The sequence below is a fragment of the Canis lupus genome, chromosome 21, assembly GCF_048164855.1.
Source record: "Canis lupus baileyi chromosome 21, mCanLup2.hap1, whole genome shotgun sequence".
NCBI classification, from domain to species: Eukaryota; Metazoa; Chordata; class Mammalia; order Carnivora; family Canidae; genus Canis; species Canis lupus.
The window spans coordinates 50,517,222-50,533,843 of NC_132858.1; the positions used below are offsets into that span (position 1 = coordinate 50,517,222).

The 16,622-nt window shown below is 49.5% G+C and overlaps 1 protein-coding gene and 1 long non-coding RNA gene across 4 annotated transcripts in view; one reads left to right on the forward strand and one right to left on the reverse strand.

Annotated features, from left to right (window-relative positions):
- Positions 1-16,622, reverse strand: part of EGFR (epidermal growth factor receptor) — a 197,330-nt gene that overhangs the window by 110,757 nt on the left and 69,951 nt on the right. The gene's annotated exons all lie outside the window — the stretch shown is intronic.
- LOC140613541 (uncharacterized) lies at positions 7,151-11,368 on the forward strand. The gene is made up of 3 exons (XR_012014529.1): positions 7,151-9,706; positions 10,226-10,454; positions 10,799-11,368. It is a non-coding gene; the product is annotated as an uncharacterized lncRNA (long non-coding RNA).

The following is a 16,622-nucleotide window of genomic DNA, read 5'->3' on the forward strand; positions in this document are numbered from 1 at the left end:
AGGCCCGGCCGCCGAGCTGAAGAGGACTCCTCTGTCGCAGAAAAGGTTAAGGACCCAGCCGACAGCATCTATTAGTATTTAAATTTCACATATGAGGAAAGTGAAACCCAAAAGGGGACGTTCAGATCAACAGCAAACACGGGAGCTGAGAAGAGGGCTTGGCTTGGTCCCAAGAGGTGTCCTGACTCCACTAACGACTGGATGTGCCCTGATAGGACTGTGCCAACGGGGTGAAATGAGAAGGGGGGCAGAGTGTGCTTCGGGTCTTCACACCCCTGTGTGCCCAACGACCTGTACACACTCTACACACACCTGACAGCTACTGGGGAAATAAACAAGTGGATGAGCGAACCAGTCCTTGAGTAACTGGCCACCACCGACGATAACTCGCGAGAGGCCAACACATCTTTTTGGTCCAATGTGGTCCAAAGAAACAGAGCTCGCACAATAATCAGACAATTGGCATCAGTAAGAAGAAACTAATGTACAGATTCACCCTCTCATACGTGGCGGGGAGACAAATCCCCCTTCGCTTTTCTAGAAAGTTGTCCTAAGTTGAATTCCGGCTGGCAGAGCCAGCACTGCTATGAACTAGAATCAAGGGGTGCCAAACCTAGAAGCCACAAGGTGGGGAGCTTCCATTTACAAACGAGAAAATTAAAGGGGGGAAAAAAGACCTGTTGACTGTTTAAGGGGGTCAGATCTTCAGTAAGTCACACTAAGGCACTGGAGGGCTTCTAAAAAGTATTATTTGTGGAGTTTGAATTAATCACCCCGGGGTAGGCACTGGTGGCTTGGTCCTAAGAGCTGACGCCGTATGCTACCATCTGCCGGATTTATTATATTTTTTAAGGTTTTATTTATTCATGAGACACACAGAGAGGGAGAGAGGCAGAGACACAGGCAGAGGGAGAAGGGAGCCCGCCGCGGGACTCGATCCCAGGACCCCGGGGTCACGGCCGAGCCCCCGCGGCCCTATCCTCAGTCCTTTGGGGGCAAGCTGCACCGTCATAATCGTTTCTTGCTACCAGATCAGGGAAGACTCAGTCTGAAACAACAACAGCAACAACAACAAAAACCACTGAAAAACATTTGAGTACGTGCATCAGTGTGAGCGGGAGAAAGTATCACAGAGAAGAGGCTTCGGCGGGTCCTGGGATTCACTTTTGTACTTTCCTCGCCTCACACCGAGAGTCCACGTTTCCTTCCGTAAAAGAGTGGAGAGAAATGAGTTTCACTTACTAGCCCGTGACTAGTAACTATGACACCACCTTCGTGTGTTTCTGTGGGTCTCCCTGTGTGTACGGTGTACGTGGGTACCCGTGTACGTGTGTGAGTGTGCTTACGTCTGCGTGTGCACATGTTCGTGCGAGTCTGAGTGTCTGTGTGTCTGGGCATGTGTGTCTGTGTGTCTCTGTATGTGATCCTTTGATAGCAGGTGTTCAATCTCTCGTTGCACAAGTCCGGAAACTGAGGCGCTGGGCCTAAGCTGGCCTGACGTCCCACGGCTGCCCAGGGCGGGGCCACAGGCCTGTGAAGCAGGGCTGTCTCTGCCAGGCGAGGCGACCAGCACCTACCACAGCACCACGAAAACGGCTCAGTGAAGTGACTCCTCCGTGGCACGCCTGCTTGCAACCCAGAGGACACTGATGATGATGGTGATGGGGATGGGGATGGGGATGATGATAATGATGGTGATGATGATGTGGTGATGATGATGATGATGATGATGATGGTGGTGATGATGTGATGATGGTGGTGGTGGTGGTGGCCACTAACCCCATCAGGGGGTGTCCTGGGGCTGCTCTCCTCATTCAATCCTCCAACTATCTCCTGATTTCCCTACTTCAGGGAAAAGGAAATGGAGTTCTAGAAAGGTTAAGTGATTTGACCTTTTGAATTCTGCATGGTGGAGGGAAAACTGAACAAACAGCCACCGAAAAAGATAAGACGTCCTTGGAAGGGTGGATCCTGGGTTTATGGGGCCCAAAGCTGGAGTGTGTCAGTCGGGTGGGGACGTAAGTGAGCAGAGCTGAATTATGAAGAAGTGGGGGCAGGACCGTGGGGTACGGCCCCCTCAGGAGAGGCCGCCAGCCTGAGCCTCAGGAGCCTCTGAGGGCTTTCAGAGACAAGTCATGCTTTTCTCTTTTATGAGAAATAAACGCCTGCGATAAGAGAGCCAAGAGATAAGACTGGCGCTGGGACGCACCCTGGGCTGAGCAGGTGGGGAAGGACGCCCGGGCCTCCGCCCTGCGTCTCCAGGAGCTCGAGGCCAACCCTGGACAGCTCGGCTTCATTCCACCTGAAGCTCCCTGCCCCTGAGGAGGCGGGACAAGGTGTGGAGGATGCATCGACGGGGACCCCGGGGACCCCGAGGGCTCTGGGACTCCCTCCTAGTGTCAGTGGAGACAACTAGAGTGTCAGAGATCTCAGGCAGAGAGGAGAAGGCAGGTCCCAGAAGCTGGGACCGGGGAGCAGAGCGCAAGATGGGCCAGCTCGGGGAACTCCTCAATGACACCCTTTTCTCAAAGTTGGGGCTGGCTCCGCAAGTGCCACCAGGGACCGAAAAATAAAACATTCAGTTCAATAAATAAATAAATAAAATCAAAACTTTCAGTTCTCACAAGGTGACGTCTAAGAAGGCTCTTCCACAGGGCGGAGGAAATCAAAAGTAAAAGAGAATACAGAACTTTCGTTTTAAAATACAATTTTCTCTTTTCAGCCAAATCGTCCAGAAATGCCTCCCTAATCACTATTGAGAATGGCTAAGGCTCCAGGGCCAAGCTGCATTCACCCCTGATTTCCCTGTTTGACTGGAAATAATTCTGTTTCCAAGGCCACAGATGCATTCCCTCCACACTTCCCAAGTGTATGCACCCGTGAGTGGCAGGGAGCACCCAAGGGGACGGAGATGGTCTCAGGAGACCACGCCATCAACGCCACGAGCCTGGGCGCCACGACAGGGAGGGTAAGAAGACCAAGTCCGTGTCCTCAAGGACATGGCCATCTTTTCGTTCACGCTTGCCAAGGCATCTCAGCTGGAAAGGGGCAATCCAAATTACTGGAGTCTTCACTTGAGGAAGGAGCCTAGACCAATGGCTCGCGAGGAGGCCCCCGCCCCATGTCTTCCAAAGTCTACAAAGCAGCATCCCAAGTCTGGACATCCCCATAACGCTGTTTCTTTTGCTTTTAGAGTCAATGGGAGCACCCGGGCGGCTCAACGGTTGAGCACCTGCTTTCAACTCAGGGCGTGATCCCAGGGTCCCGGGATCGAGTCCCACATCGGGCTCCCCACAGGGGAGCCTGCTTCTCCCTCTGCCTGTGTCTCTGCCTCTCTCTCTGTCTCTCATGAATAAATAAATAAAATCTTTGGAAAAAAAATAAAGTTAGAGTCAATGAATTTGCATTACCACTAGTCTTGGTTTTGAATGGTCTGAAATGCTTCCGTCAAAGTCTTCTGGGCCTTTCTAATATCCCAAGGTATCTCCCTCACCTACCAAAGAGCAGGGTCTGTCTAGGGCCTGTAGGATAAACACGCACGGAAACGTAATGCCAGAGCAGCTACGACGGCCGAAACACACCCACGGCACTGTGCATTCACCTCGTCACCCGCTGCTTCCACACCAGGTCTGAGGTGACGGCACGGACACGCGGCCTTGGGGACGTAGCCGTGTGAAAGACCAGGTTCGAAGGGAACTGCTGGAGTGGCCTGTGCTGCATTCCTTTCCCTATGTCCCATGGACTCTCAGTAGAAAGCTAAGCCCTCCATACCGGCCTCCTGCTTAAGGCTTCTCCAGGCCCTGGTCTCTGGCTGCTCAAAACCCGGGTGCCTGGAAACGTCCTCATGACCAGCCCTCCTGAGGCGACCCCCTCACAAGAGCAGAGGGCCCACCGTAGGGCTCAGGGAGGGCCCCCCGAACCTCCAGGCAGCTGCCTCCCCGACAGGCCACGAGCTCGCTCTCCTGAGACCTAGGAGCTGGACGCTGCTCAGGCCAGTTCATCTTCTCCTCGCCAGTCCACGGAAACTCGCTTTAAAGATGCATTTCCACATGAATAAATGTTCGCCAGGTGTCAGTCACTCCATCCCACGGCCCTTCTTGAAAACAAACTTTCCCTTGGTGATGGGGAGAAGGTACCTGCCGCGGGCCTGTGCGCAGCGCCCTAGAATCTCCTTTCCGCGCGGCCGTGCAAGCCTCACGCTGGCTGGGTCACTAGCTCCGGGTGGGCGCACTTCCTGCCCCACGTACGCTTCGCCACCATCGGCAGTGTGAGTGGGGTTTTGTGGAGCCCCCTGCTCCGTGTACATCGGCAGCTGCACATTCTCGTGCCTCAGCCACTCCCTGGGGTGCCAGGAACACTCAGCAGCACCCGGGAAACCCAAGGCGGCCGCCACGGGCGCCCTGAACCCAGATGTGAGACCCTTAGCCACACCGCCTGGGCAAAACCCAGAGCAGCGGGTGCTCACACAACAGACACGAGTGTCTTCATGGCCCTAAGCTGAGAAAATTCTCATAGGTTAAAACAAAACAAGCAAAAAGCGAACAAACAAAACCCCTAAGCACGCAAAACCCCAGGCTCCAGCAGAAAGTCTCCATCAAAATTGGAATGGGTATAAATGCAGTTTGCAGACCACTTCTTGGGGCGCCTGGGGGGCTCAGGGGCTGAGCCTCTGCCTTTGGCCAAGGCCGTGACCCCGGGGTCCCAGGATCAAGTCTTGCATCAGGCTCCCTGCATGGAGCCTGCTTCTCCCTCAGCCTGTGTCTCTGCCTCTCTCTGTGTGTCTCTCATGAATAAATAAAATCTTAAAAAAGAACCCCAAAACACTACTCCTTCGCTACTGATTGTGCACAGATGAGTAGAAATCACTGTTTCCAGAATAGAAACTTGTGCAATGCCATAAAAGGACAGGACAAGACAGTGAGAGGCACCTCACAATCAGGTGAGAAGTGCTCTTCTTTTGCTTATCAACTAGGACCCAAACCTGGAAAAAAGAAGTGGGAAGAGTATGTGGATCCCGCCACCTATGTGATTTGTTACTAACTGCACGTTAGCAAATTTTGGTTTACAAATGGCCCAGGCTGGTGATTCCAAACCCAAGGGGAGTAAATAGGACAAAAACAACCACCAACGCAAAAGCAATTCCATTTACAGAGCAGAGAAATCGGATTTCTCTAATTGCCAACATGAAACCTAGACCTAGAAGAGAAGGCGGCAAACTCCGTTGTACCGGAGCAACGGCTGACACAGGGACATCGCAGACCTGATTCCCACGTGAGTAGCTCACGGACACGTGTGTTGGAAGGGACCCATTAGACCCTCTACTTCGTCTTCTCTCCCTAGAGGTCAGCTGAGGAAATTAGGACACAGGCTACATGATTTTTTTTTTTTTTAGTTTGGATTCTTTTGATTAAAACTAAAAGGCCCCCGTGAAAACGCTGGGCAAGGGAGAAGGGTAGGCCACATACAGGTAACCGACTGGGAGTCAACTCTGTCCACATGGGTTTCCATATAGGTTTCGGGGCTGGAACTCAACACTCTGGTTATCATATAACTGCTAGTAAAAGAAGCCTCCAAACCCCTAGTGTCTAATCCAGGCTCCAAACGAACAGATCTCTAGCAACATCTTTGGAATCACAAGCACTACCTGCAAATCGCCACGGCTGCACAACCCCCACCCCCTCGCTGGCCCTGCCCAGTGGCTGACGCCAGGCCAGGCAGCTGTAATTAGCCCTACACAGAAATGACATTCATGTGCTCGTCACTGTGCCAGGTGACACCTGATAGCACAGCATGTTTTGAGCCGGTGAAAAAGGTATAAAAGCTTGACTCCCTAAAGATGCTTCAAGTGATATAAAATTCAAACACTTTCTTCAAAACCAATTCTTCTATAATACATGCAGAAAAGGCCGTTCTGGGGACTGGGGACGGAAAACCAGGATCGTCTGATTTGCTGAATTTGTCGGTGGTGGTGGTGGTGGAGGTGGAGGTGGGCGGATAAAACGTAAGAGTGGTAGGCTGTAGAGGCTGAGGACGGATTTGCAGGTGCTCTGCACTGTGGAATATCAAAGAGATGAGAGCACACTTCCCGCTGGATGTGGCACAGGTCACCGCAGGGCTCTAAACGAGGCTGGAGCTAATCCTACTGATGCAGATCTCACTGCAGTAATTAAGGTGCACACTCGGCCTGATGGGGAGCCACCTAATCTCACCCTCTGGGGCATTTTCTGTCCTCAAACAAATCTGCAGGGCTCAGCATCTAATTGAACTGTCCGGCCAAACGCAAAGGGATGCAAGGGCCAGTTTTCAAACCCTCAGCCACAATATCGTGTCACGGGCCATTCTGTCCTCAGCACATCAGTTATCGGGCACGAGGAGGGGACTTAGTTTTGAGGAAGGCTTCGTTCCGGTGCGCATTGTTTTGCCACACTTCTGCTGCTTAGGCTTGGATCTCGCCACCAGCAAGCAGCTCTTCGGAAGGATGATAAGTTCAAGTACTACCCAGGGACCCTCGCTCGCCACTTGGCAGGGCAGATCTTGGAACGCAGCACCACTGGCTTTTTCGACGGACAGCTCTGGCGTTTCTTGAATCTTTCCCCTCACTGGCTCTCTGGCAGGTGACAGAGGGGTGTGTGTGTTAGAGAGAGGCTGGAGGGGATGACAGCTGGCTGGCCCTGTGCTCTCGCCAGGTGAGTCATCGTGTCTTTTTCCCGACCTGGTACTACTTTTTCAACCCACATACCTCTCTGCATTAGGAACCTCCATCACCAGAATCTTTCAAGACGGCAGCTTTCATCACGTTTTACCCTATAGTTATAGGTAAGAGACTCATTTACGATTTTCTATTATCGTAGCTCTTTTCTAGATATTGCTGATCCCTTGAAATCGAGGGACCCATTTTTGCAAAGTTCAGAGCACCCTCCTTTAAAGCATCATACTGTGGAAAGAACACTAATCTTTAAATTTGACTTTGGTAGGGATCCCCGAGTGGCTCAGCGGGTTTAGCGCCTGCCTTCAGCCCGGGGCATGATCCTGGAGTCCCGGGATCGAGTCCTGAATTGGGCTCCCTGCATGGAGCCTGCTTCTCCCTCTGCCTGTGTCTCTGCCTCTCTCACTCTCTCTCTGTGTCTCTCATGAATAAATAAATAAAATCTTTAAAAATAAAAAAAATAAATTCGACTTTGGGGTTAAAATATTGGCTCCATCACTTAGCAACCTGGTGATCTCGGGCGATAGGGATGGTGCCTCTCTAGCCGTGTTGCTGAGAAGGTCAAATGAGATCATGGACAAAGGAGAAGTGTCAAGCACCTGACACCTGCACAAATATCACATATCCGATAAAACAAAATCCACATGACAAAAAAGCCCATTTATAAAAGCATAGTTTGTCTCTTATAAAATACACGACTATAAGTTAGGTCCTTGCAAAGAAGAAGGCACTTTGGGTTCTTCAGAGTTAAAATGAGAAATCTTCTACAAAGAAGAGCCATTGCTTCCTGTAGATAACATTTTACCTTTTACTGGCCTCATTCATGAAAAGACCTCAGGTGATCATCAGGTGCCTTTAAGGCCAAGACGACGGTCTTTAAAAGAAAGGTAGAAAAAACAAACACATATGGTATTTTAAAAATCTGAATAGTAACATATTACACCCTCAACACACATGACTTGGTATCTCCGGCCATATGTCTGAGTTCAGGTTTGACTTAATTATAGGGCTTAACGTGTACACTTTTAAAAAATTTGGTGAATCTTTCAACTTGCAAGATTGGTGGTTTTAGTAAATCGTATGTTTTCCACTCTTTTAAATGTCTCTAGGTTATGTTTTTTCTTCTAGAGAAATTAGTCGCTGTATCTGAATCCTAAATTGTATGGCCATTTCCTGGGAAGCTGGAACAGCGCAATGAAGAAAGCATTCCTCATGGGGCAGCAGACGGAGCACGGAGCACGGGCTGGGGACTGGGCCTCCCGCTGCGCATCCTCAGCCTGTCACCTCACCCCTTTGTACTGCCAGTTTTTCTGTCAGCAAACAAGGGCGTGCACCTGATGATCACCTGAGGTCTTTTCTTAAGAAACAGACATTACCGTCAAACTAAAAATACGTAACCCTGGATGCAATATGAAGGAGAGAGCATGACCTAGGAAGAAGTCAGCCTAAAAGGCTGAGTTTCTCTCTTCAATGCCTTGAGCAGCTTGCACTGACAGGAAGTGGAGAAGACAGCCGAGCAAGTTGGAGGAGGGCACGAGAGGCAAGAGCAGTGGGTGGGGTTTTTCCCAGCACAGATGCAAAGAACACCGGTTCCCACAGTCACCCACACACCGAGGAAAGGGGCTGATCCAGCTCGAGGATTAGACATGATAATGGACGGTGGGTGTAGGTCCAGTTCTGGGATCGTGCTTCCAACAATCTCCCAGTACAAAGACATTTTGGAGATGACCAAAGAAGTGCCAATGAGGTCGCTGGATGACCTAAAAGACTGGTGGGTAAGTTTTTAGGTACGATGATGATCTTTGATTACCCAAGAAAAATCCGAGTTTTCAGAGATCCAGAGTGAAGTACAGAGTGGTGAAATGACATGATTTCCTCGCTGTGACATAACCAGCTTTAAAATATTTCAGAAATGGAAGGGCAGATGATGCAAGAAAATACAAGCTTGATGATCTGGGCCTTGGATGTGTATTATGACTTATGTGTGTAAGTGGAAAAAAAAGGTTATTGAAAAATCCATTCGGGGATGCCTGGGTGGCTCAGTGTTTAAGCATCTGCCTTGGGCTCAGGGCGTGACCCTGGGGTCCCAGGATCTAGTCCCACATCAGGCTCCCTGCAGGGAGCCTGCTTCTCCCTCTGCCTGTGTCTCTGCCTCTTTCTCTCTCTGAGTATCTCATGAATAAATAAATAAAATCTTTTCTAAAATAAAGAAAGAAAGAAAAATCCATTCGTGGCACCTCCCCTTCCAGATCTCTTCTGGAAAACCACTTCCTTTGTGGGTAAGAGAGGTTTGTATAAACACATTCACTGCAGGACCAGCGTACCAGCGGACAAACCCAAAGCAATCGAAGTGTCCACCGGCAGCGGCAGGCCCCACAGACGAGGCTGTGCTATACCTGCCGCAATCTGGAAAGCTCTCAAGCAAAGTGGAATGAAGTTAAAAAGAAAAAAGGCTAAACAATATGCAGGAAACGAACCCATTTGTATAAAAATATGGACAAAACCTAAACTATGCTTCTTTGTCCACATAACTTGTACACAGACTGCAGAGAACAAATTCTGGAAGGACACCTCCCAAGCTCCTGACGGGGTTAGTAGGATCCACGGGTCTTGCTTTTCACTCTCTAACTTCCAACTTCCTGCAACCAGTGCATTTTCCCAAGAGGGGGTGTTTTTGTGTCATGTCATTAAAACACAGACAAGTGAATAAATATATGGAGACAGAAAACAAAACAAAACAAAACAAAAACAAAAACGGAGGGAGTGGAAGAGGAAGGAAAAACAGAGGAAGGGAAGACGGCGAGGCAAGCTGCTGAATTCCAGAGCTCGATGACGTTTCCACAGGCCAAGGGACAGGGGTGGGACACACAACATTCTGGCTCAACTGGCAAAGGCCTTTCATTCCAAAAAGAAAACTATGTCAGCGTTAAAGAAATGGGGCTCGGGATGCGGCCAGGTCCCCATCAGCAGGATGACAGAGGCTTTCATCAGGGCTGACAGGTGAGGATGATGCCCCTGGCAATCACCGGGGAGTCGGATGACCGTGAAGGCCACGTGCCCCAGGCGCACCCCTGTAATCTGTAGCGTAATGAACTATTACCTTAGCAGAATCAGGCGCCAGGCATTTAATTTGCAAGCGCAGAGGCCTGTGGTGCACTTGAAAATGTGTCTGAAATTACCCCTATGTAATCTCAACAACCCCAAGTGTGACCAGGGAAGCTGCAGGCTGTGGGGCGAAGTTTCTGGCGAAGCCTCCGGCTTCGGGGGGCTGTCTATCCAGAAGGGAGAGCAACGAGGGGGCAGGCGGGTGCCCGGGGTGCAGGAGAGACGGGGCCTTTTCCTCTCCCACATCGCATCAAGGAAGGGGATCACGATTTCCATTTACCACCTTCCCCGAGAGCCCACCCCAATCAGCTCCAGCACATATACCTTTTCCTTGTTTTTTTTTCCCCATAAATTTTCCTCTATCTGATTATATATCTGAGAAGAGAAGCTACTCCTTCCAGTTGCTTCCTCTAGGGCCTGCGACGCAGGGAGGGAGGAGCTGCCAAGGCAGGGAGGCGGCTGCACACCGGGCACTGGAATGTTCCCCGCTCACCTGCACAAGCCCCTGTCTGCTGTGAGTCAAGGTCAGCTCTTCCACATCCTGCTGGGAGCACGGCGGGGACTCAACTGGGGACACGGGTGTTCACGAGCTAATAAACCCACGAGGAAAGCTTCTAATTCATCTCAGCATCACAAAGAGCAGGTGAGGAAATGCCACTATCCTGTTCCCTCCAGCAGACTGTGATCTTGTCCTGGATCCTAATAAAAATCCCTGGTGTGTCTTTTTCTGGATCCTAATAAAAATCACTGGGGTGTCTGTTTTTTCCCCCTTGGCATTAATAGGACCCATTTCGCCATAGTTTTTAAGTTATGCACGCTTCTGGTGCAAGCCACCTATGGTAAGGCAATGCGCCTTCCTGTTTTGGTCGCATAGAATCACTCTTGGAATGAACATTCCTGAGATCTACGCTCCAACAATTTCACCCAGTAGGCACCAGGCAAAGTCTAAGACTATGCATTTTTTAAAAGATTTTATTTATTTGACAGGGAGAGAGAGAGAGAGAGAGAGCTCGCGAGCACAAGCAGCAGGAGAAGCAGCCCCCCGCCGAGCAGGGAGCCCCCTGTGGGGCTCCATCCCCGGACCCCAGGATCCTGACCTGAGCCCAAGGCAGATGCTGATCCAACTGAGCCACCCGGATGTCCCCAGAATATGCATTTTTAATAAATGCCACTGCTGGTGTTAAGGCTAAGAAATGTCTGATTTAAAGGGATTGTAAGGGCATGTTCAGGGCACAGATTTATAGACAAATAATGGAGAAATGTCTTGAAAAGACTCTAGGAGAGCGTCCCCCTGAATCGTGCCGGGCACCGCAGCACACTTCTGCTGACTCGGAGCTCTCGATGGGAACACGCGCGGCCTCTGAGCATTTGTGGTCAGCTGTGAATAGCACACTCACGGCGGCGGGGGAAAATATTTTTCCTTGTTTCAAGTGGGCAGTGGAAGTAGTGAAAGCCTAAGTAAACTCTGACCATTAGATAATGGGCCATTATAACTCTGGATGACTTCCTGAATGGCTGTGAAAAAAAAAAAAAAGGGTCTCCCGTTCTCTCCCGTTTCCTGCCCCAAAGAAAAGAGAAATATTAGGATAGCATTGTGGACAAAGAATGCAAGCCCGCAGGCCTGCCGGACTCCTGGCTTAGAAGGGGAAACAAAAAGGAAAAAAGAAATCCATTATTAAAAAAAAGAAAGAAAGAAAGAAAGAAAGAAAGAAAGAAAGAAAGAAAGAAAGAAAGAAAGAAAAAGAAATCCATTCCCTTGTGGGTCGCCAAAGGCCCACGGCCCACCCGCAGCACAGTGCTGCACCCCGAGCAGCAGGGCGGGGGGCCCCGGGGGAGGAGGGGACCCTCAAGCACGAGAGAAAAAAGTCACCGTGCAGCTCCTGCTAAAGCAGAACACCCTGCGATCGATGGTTTTATTCCAAGCGCTGCCAGGAAAGAACTGGCTCACAGCAAAGCCACAGCTTCATTTTTTCCCATACTCAAGCGATACATCTTTCCAGCGCCCTTTTTTCCTTCAAGGGAGCAAAATCATCTCACTTTTCTGGACAACCACAGACTTTTTTTTTTTGTAAATCTTACAAACTGTCATTATGGTTTTAAGGCACTAAGAGCGTTCCCGGGGGTGAGTTGGGGGCGCCTGGGGGACTCAGTGGTTGAGCATCTGCCTTTGGCTCAGGGTGTGATCCCAGAGTCCTGGGATCAAGTCCCACACTGGGGTCCCTGCAGGGAGCCTGCTTCTCCCTCTGCCTGTGTCTCTGCCTCTCTCCCTGTGTCTCTCATGAATAAATAAATAAAATCTTAAAAAAAAAAAAAAGAAAAGAAAAAAGAAAAGAAAAGAAAAGAAAAGAAAAGGAAAAGAAAAGAAAAGAAAAAAGAAGTGTTCTGGGTTGGAAGCCCCTGACTCTATACTGACCAGCTGTGTGGACCTGAGCAAATTACTGTCTCTCCGAGATTCACTTTCCTCAACTTTACATAATTCATCGGAATTACTTAGCGCAGGGCCTGGTATATGCACCTGACAAACGGCGGCTATTACAGTAGTGTTTAATGGTTAATAATGGTTTTAAACTATGGACGAGACACAAAGGAAGGTATGAGCAGAAGAGGGTCATGTGCTTCTGGGGCAGGGTCATGTTCCACCACAAATCATGAGTGTTGTCCAATCAGGGCAGCATGTCTAGCGGACAAAACACGGAGCTACATACACATGAGCTTGAATTCTGCATCCCCACTGTGCTCTTGGAGCCACGATAAACCCCTATTTCCCTATTTTTGGACTAGAAAGTTATTTGTGACAATTAAAAGAGAGGAGATATAAAGAACCCAGTATCGTGCCAGTAGACGGAAACATCTGAAGTGTCAATTCTCTCCTCTGCCCTGATACGCAGCAAATCTTACTTAGCAGGTGTCCATACCACTGACTTTGCCGTATGGCTAAAATCAAATTTCTAAACATTCAGGGATTCTTGTCCCATTACTTCAGATGTAATTTTTCCCGAAAGTAGAAGAAATATTACTTCTGAAGCACCAACTATGCACTGTACTCTTCTGTTCCTTTATAGAGAAGAATCACCCTCCACCATATAGAAAATAAAATGAGCTAAGACGGAACGCTGTCCAGGGGCCAAGGAGTGGAGGGCAGACCTGGGATTTAAAGCCGGTGCCTCTCTGACCCTGGAGCCCTTGTGGTTTCCACGCCACCCTACAGAAACCCGTGCAAAAACATGCATTCAGCAGACGTAGGGAATACAGAGGACTTGGGTTTTTGTAACATTGAAAGGATTTGCAAGAATGCAGCGGAAAAGGAGCCACTACATGTCACCTCTCAGACCTCGGGCGGGATATGATTCATAATGTGGCCTTCGGCAGTTTTTTCAATCTGGTCTGTGTCCACTGTGTGAGCAAATATGAATACCCGTGAGGGTGTTTGTATTCAGGGCAGGCTGCCTGTTGCCCACTCTTGAAGGCTTCTGGTGTCCTGTATGTTACTCCGTGATCATTTGAGGGTCTAGAGAAATGGAACAGGCAAGGATATACCTTGCTTGGATCTGAGTGTGTGTGTCCTTCAGACCGTTCCAAGGGACACCGAATGCCACACTGAGGGTCCACGGTACATCTGATGGCTGAAGATTATGGACAGGCTGTTCTCTGGAGTTCAGACCAGTGGCTCAGCTGGGGGAGCCCCTCAGGGCATCTAATGGCTCCATCTAAGGCCAGGACACACCAGTATGTCAAATTGCGCTTCCTCGTTACTGCCCTACTAATGTCGAAGACACCTGTTATATCCTCCCTCTGTTCCCCCCACCAAAAACATCCTGCTCCATCTCTATTCGCTGCTGTGACTTTTCCCCACCCTTAGCCCGTCCCAGTTTGCAAACACCCCTCCCAAGTGCAGCTTTGGAAAGGAGCACTTCGCATCAACACATGCTTGTCCAGTTGCGTATCTCTTGCTTATCCCTTCCTGCAACTTGACCCAAATGCATGATGGATAACAATACTCTTGTGATCGGCCAAATGGCAAAGGTGAAGGGACCTTTGCAGACGTCCCCGGGGTCCCAGACCCAAAGGGAGAGACCTGGGGTGGGCCTGACTCAATCAGGTGAAAGCTTTCAACACATGTCTGCGCCGTTCCTGGCCGGAGATGCATCAGCTGTGAAGAAGGCAGCAGCTCTACCGTGAAGGGCTGTGGTGGAGAAGGGCTGCCTCTGAGCATGGGCCTCAGGCCCACGACCTCAAGGAACTGGATTCCGCGAAGAGCGGGGCCGAGGCTGGAGCACAGTGAGCTCCAGATGAGAACCCAACCTTGAGGGTCTCCCAAGAACACAGCACGGAAACTGTGCGAGGATACATGTGTGCTGTGTTCTTTTAAGCCATGACATTTGTGGTAATTTGTTACAACATCACAGTTTGGGTTTTTATTTCATTCCGGTAAACTAAACCAACTATTCTCCACGGGTGCATTGGTCAAGCTAGCTCTCCTCCACCTGCACCTCGGCAGCTGGCTTTGCCTTGACCTTGTAATGAATACGTTCTCTAACTCTGTTCCACTTAACCGTGGTCTATGATTTAGGATCCTGATCTTGCCAACTTGTGTATTATAATCTCTCATTTCTTCTATTCGGAAAACCTGGCTACTCCCTGAATCTGGACAATCATTCCTAGCACGTTGCCCCTTGACCCGTGCACATAATACACAGACCCGTCTAGTAGAATTCACTTCCCCAAAGACTCCTCAATATATTTAAATGTTACTGATTTGGTTGCATATTAGTGCACATATTTTCAAAACACAATTTTGGTTAATGAGACGCAATTTTTTTTCCCCCGGGAAGAACAGAATGGTCTTTCCTCAGTTTTTAATTATCACTAGGAAACCCACCAGAGGTCTCCACTTGGCCCAGAAGAAACTGAAAGCTCAGGGTATACTTGGTGCCTCACACTATCACTTGGGTTATGCTGCAGAGATAGGTTTTCCTGCCCCTGTAAGAATTACTGGTTGTCTTTCTCATGAAGCGTTCACTGGACGCAGTATCCCACAGAGGGCTTGAGACGGCGGACACAGGCGTCCGCTCCAGTCCTGGACAGTGGTGAGGACTCCGTGGAGTGAGTCGTGAAGGAATCCAAAGGAAGCCCTTCACCTTGGGCATCCTACACTTCATCTGCCTGTGGCACTGTTGATACTCCCTGGTTAAAGACCACCAAAATCAAAGTCCCCAACGAGGATTGTATAAATGACTGTGCTGCGAGTTGAACTGTTCAGTGAGACATGTTCAAGTCCTAATCTCCGGCTGGTACCTGTAACTGTGACCTTATTTGGCAACGGTGCTTTGAAGATGTAATCAAGTTAAAATGAGGTCATCCTGGATTGCGGTTAGGGGGTGGGGTTTGCTAAGCCAACGACTGGTGTCCTTAGGAGAAGAAAGAAGACTGAACACACATACAGAGAAGAGAAGGCCATGCGAAGACACAGAACAGACACAATGGAGATACCGTGTGACCATGGGCGCACAGATTGGAGTGACTCATCCACAAGGCAAGAAATACCAAGGATTTCTGGTAACACCAGAAGCTTAGGAAGAGGCGAGGGAGGAGTCTCTCCTACAGGTTTCAGAGAGATCATGGCTCTGCCAACACCTTGGTTTTGGGCTTCTGATCTCCAAAACCATGAGCGAATAAATTTGTTTCAAGCCACCCAGTTGGTTGCAATTTGCTATGGTTGGTTGTGTTTGCTATTAGTGCTAAGGTAGCTATTACACTATGATCACCCCGAGCCTCCACCCCCACCAGAGGTCCAAGGAAAGGTCTCAGACAGAGGCGACTTCCAGAGATGGAAGAGTGGCCTGTTGCATCCGTAGACCGAGGGACTGACAAGTCTAGAAGAGGGATGAAAATGCAAACCTTGGGGGCAGTCCGAGGGGCTCAGCGGTTTAGCAACACCTTCGGCCCAGGGCGAGATCCTGGGGACCTGGGATCGAGTCCCGCGTCAGGCTCCCTGCATGGAGCCTGCTTCTCCCTCTGTCTGTGTCTCTGCCTCTCTCTCTCTGTCTCTCGTGAATAAATAAATAAAATTTTTTAAAAAAAAGAAAAGAAGAAAATGGAAATCTTGGATAATCATTGTTCATGAAACAAATCCTTGTTTGAGGTTCTGGAAAGCAACCATATGAGGATGCTGCACTGCTTGGCTCCCCCCTCCCCTCCCCCCCTCCCCCCATGGTGGTTTTGTGTCTAAGGAATCTCTTTAGCCTTGGTGCCACCAGCTGAGTTTAAATAAACTGTTCCTGTGCAAGTCTCCAAAAAGCTACAAAGTCATAGGTAGGAGACAAAGGAAATGAAAGGAAAACAAAGATGCTTATGAAGGAAATGTGGGGAGGGGGTGAGGAGTGCAAAAGGGAGAAGACGGGTTCAGGGAATCACGTGAGACGACGCATCTTCTATAGACACATGAGGCTAAGGCCATCCCTCTACTTGACGAGGTGCTGAAAAGGCAGTAATTATCCCCCAAAACTTTATATAAATAATCGCTGTACGTGTCATTATTTTAAAACACATTTCTTACTTTGGTCACATGAAAAATGTTTGAAAGCCACTGAACATTTCTATCATCTTGGAGCCTTTCCTGTACCCATGTTTTGTGAGTCTACAAGCAGCTTCAAAATCCCTTATAGGATAAACAAAGAAACCCTAACAGCACCTTCTGGAGAGAGGGCAACAGCTTGCGAATTAGGAACGAGTTCCGCTCGGCCTCCAGCAGGCACCCGGGAGCTACGCAGCCACGGTCACTCCTAGTCCAGGTTAGTGGATAAGCTGGTAA